Source organism: Odocoileus virginianus, chromosome 3, assembly GCF_023699985.2.
Source record: "Odocoileus virginianus isolate 20LAN1187 ecotype Illinois chromosome 3, Ovbor_1.2, whole genome shotgun sequence".
Lineage (NCBI taxonomy): Eukaryota > Metazoa > Chordata > Mammalia > Artiodactyla > Cervidae > Odocoileus > Odocoileus virginianus.
The window spans coordinates 98104948-98108905 of record NC_069676.1 but is presented as its reverse complement, the minus strand read 5'-3'; the positions used below and the strand labels follow the sequence as shown (position 1 = coordinate 98108905).

At 45.7% G+C, this 3958-nt stretch overlaps 1 pseudogene; it reads right to left on the bottom strand.

The window, feature by feature from the left end:
* Positions 1-1828: 1828 nt before the first annotated feature.
* Positions 1829-3476, bottom strand: LOC110128729 (elongation factor 1-alpha 1 pseudogene; annotated as a pseudogene).
* Positions 3477-3958: the final 482 nt, after the last annotated feature.

Below are 3958 nucleotides of genomic sequence, written 5' to 3'. Positions count from 1 at the left end.
CCTCAGCAAGCTGAAGCTGGGATATAGCCCTTTTCTTCAAAGGTAAGTTTTTCCAATGGTATGCTAGGATAGAACTCTGTAAAATTTAAATCATATAGAATTGTATCTGGAATTCATTACTACAGATTTCCAAGTAGTATTTAAGACCCTGTAGTTCTGTGATTCTACAATAATTGCAGTTCTGATCTAATTATAGAGTTATGTGGCTAATGAATGAGATAAAACGTCTTCAAATGCAAATATGTTGAGTCTTTTTTTTTTCCTGACCACCTGATCAACTCTGTTTAAAACCAGACTTTTGAAATCTGTTCAAAAAATATATACTAAAAAAAAAAAAATACACATACACACGCGTGCGTGCACACACACACACACATACACACATATACATATTTAAGGGTTTCCTTGGTGGCTCAGTGGTAGAGAATCCATCTGCCAATGCAGGAGAAGAGGATTTGATCCACCCCTGGGTCAGGAAGATTCCCTGGAGAAAGGGATGGCTACTCACTTCTCTATTCTTGCCTGGAGAATCCCATGGACAGAGGAATCTGGTGGGGTACAGTCCACATCCATTGGGTTGAAAAGAGTTGGACACAACTGAGCAACTAACAGACAAAAATATATATTAAAATATGTATATATGTATCTATATATTTATATTTTAAAATGTCTAAAAATGGACAGGAAAAAAGTGAGCAGGAAAATAAGAGCTCTATCTCAGAGTGGTGGTGGTCACTCAGTCATGTCCAACTCTTTGCGACCCCATAGACTGCAGAACATCAGGCTTCTCTCTGCTTAGTCATTCAGTCATGTCCAACTCTTTGCAACCCCAAGGACTGTAGCCCACCAGGCTATTCTGTTCATGTGGAGTCTCCAGGCAAGAATAATGGAGTGGGTTGCCATGCCCTCCTCCAGGGATCTTCCCAACTCAGGCTTTGCTGTCCTTCACTCTCTCCTGGAGTTTGCTCAAACTCATGTCCATCGAGTCGGTGGTGCCATCCAACCAACTCATCCTCTATCATTCCCTTCTCCTCCCACCTTCGATCTTTCCCAGAATCAGGTTCTTTTCCAGTGAGTAGGTCTTTGCATCAGGTGGCCAAAGTATTGGAACTTTAGCTTCAGTATCAGTCCTTCCAATGAATATTCAGGATTGATTCCCTTTATGATTGACTGGTTGGATCTCTTTGCAGTCCAAGGGACTGTCAATAGTCTTATCCAACACCACAGTTTAATAAGTGCTCAGTCCTCTTTATGGTCCAACTCTCACATACATACATAACTACTCAAAAAATCATAACTTTGATGATATGGACCTTTGTTAGCAAAGTAACGGAGAAGGCAATGGAAACCACTCCAGTACTCTTGCCTGGAAAATCCCATGGACGGAGGAGCCTGGTAGGCTGCAGTCCATGGGGTTGTGAAGAGTTGGGCATGACTGAGCAACTTCACTTTCACTTTTCACTTTCATGCATTGGAGAAGGAAATGGCAACCCACTCCAGTGTTCTTGCCTGGAGAATCCCAGGGATGGGGAGCCTGGTGGGCTGCCGTTTATGGGGTCTCACAGAGTCGGACACGACTGAAGCGACTTAGCAGCAGCAGCAAGTAATAATGTCTCTGCTTTTTAATATGCGGTCTAAGTTTGTCATAGATCTTCTTCCAAGGAGCTAACATCTTTTAATTTCATGGCTGCAGTCACCATTTGCAGTGATTTTGGAGCCCCCCAAAATAAAAGTCTGTCACTGTTTCCACTGTTTCCCTGTCTATTTACCATGAAGTAATTGGACCGGATGCCATGATATTCATTTTCTGAAGGTTGAGTTGTTGTTTTCTCATTAAACTGTTTTTAATGGGTCTCAAATTCTGTGACAGATTTTTGGTCAAGTTGTTTTCATTAAAAAGTACTGATTTTAAAAAATAATAACTTAAACTGCCACAAAAAACATATGGTCCACAAAACATTCTCCTTTCCTTCTGAAGGTTTTACGATGCATTGTTATTAACCAGTCTTTTGCTATTAAACTTAAATGGCCCATTGAGACAAACAGGTCTGAGGCCCTTCTCCCACCACTGATTAAGGCCTGGGGTGGCAGGTATTGGGGATACTATTCATTCAGCCTTCCTTCTGGGCTTTCTGGGCAGACTTGGTGAGCTCGCCAGCTCCAGCTGCCTTCTTGCCCACTGCTTTGATGACACCCAGCGACCGTCCGTCTCACGTCACGCACAGCAAAACGGCCCAAGGGCGGACAGTCAGAGAAGCTCTCGACACACGTGGGCTCACCAGGAGCCATGTCAACAATGGCAGCATCGCCAGATTTCAAGGATGTACGGCCATCTTCCAGCTTTTTCCAGAACGACGATCAATCTTCTTTAGCTCAGCAAACTTGCAAGCAATGTGAGTTGTGTGTCAATCCAGCACAGGTGCATATCCAGCACTGATCTGGCCTGGATGGTTCAAAACAATCCGCCGAGCCGTGAAGCCAGCGCCTTCCGTTGGGGGGTCGTTTCTGCTGTCACCCGCCACGTTGCCATGATGAACATCTCTGACAGACGTCCTTGCAATGGAAGCCCGCGGTGTCCCCAGGAAGGGCTTCACTCAGGGCTTCGCGGTGCATTTCTGCGGACTTCGCTCCAGTTGTTACATTGCTGCAGCGAAGGTGACCACCATGCCAGGTTTGAGAACACCAGTCTCCACGCCACCCCCAGGGACAGGGACCACCAACTTTATAGACATCCTGGAGGGGCAAACACCAGTGTCCGTCTGTTGGGCGAGTTGGTGGCAGGATGTCATCCAGAGCTTCAGCCAGGGTGGTTCCATGGGTATTGCCGTCCTTACGGGGGACTTTCCACCCCTTGAACCATGATGGCCTGTTAGCACTTGGCTCCAGGATGTCACCGTTCCAGCCAGAAACTGGCACAAATGCTACCGTGTCGGGGTTGTAGCCAATTTCCTCAATGTAGGCGCTGACTTCCTTAACAGTTTCCTCGTATCTCTTCTGGCTGTAGGGTGGCTGCGTGGAATTCACTTTAACTCCAGCAATGAGTTGTTTCACACCCAGAGTGCAAGCCAGAAGGCCATGCTCACGGGTCTGCTCGCTCTCGGAGATGCCGGCTTCGAATTCCCCGAAACCAGCAGTACAGGCAGGACAGCACAGTCAGCCTGGGAGGCGCCTGTAATCAGGTGTTTGATGAAGGCTCTGTCCGGGCGCATCAATGATGGTAACACAGCACTTGCTGGCCTCAGATTTCCGCAGGGAGATAGCGAGGGTGATACCACGCTCATGAGCAGCTTTCAGTTTGTGCAAGACCCAGGCACACCTGGGAGCCCTTCCCTCTTGGCAGCCTCCTTCTCCAACTTTTCCGTTGTTCTCTTGTCAGTCCCGCCGCACTTGTAGACCAGATGGCCAGTCGTGGTAGACCTCCCTGAATCTATGAGCCTGATGATGACAGTGTTGACGCGGGTCTTTTCCTTTCCCATTTTTGCTTAGGATTAGCAGTGGTTTTCACGACACCTGTGTCCCGTCAACAAACCCGTTGCGAAAATGCAAAGGTTGGGTTTTAAGTCAGCTTTTTCACTCTCCTCTTTCACCTTCATCAAGAGGCTCTTTAGTTCCTCTTCACTTTCTGCCCTAAGGGTGATGTCATCTGCATATCACTGAGTAATGTACAATGAATTAGAAGCCAAAGGCTGGGATTATGAATTTATGAATTATGAATTACTAAAATTTAAAAAAATGAGTGTCACTTCTAGTCCCATCTACAAAAACCTAGAAGAACTTTATCAAAATATTTCATGAGTTCTGAAAAGTAACAAAAAAGCTTACATTTACTGGGTACTTCTATGCCAGGCACTGCTTTAAATCTCACTGGAAAATTTGGTCGGTACCTGTATTTCTTTCATATCATAGATGATGATACTGAGGGACCAATAGATTTATTGTTTTCTAGAGGTAACGCTTT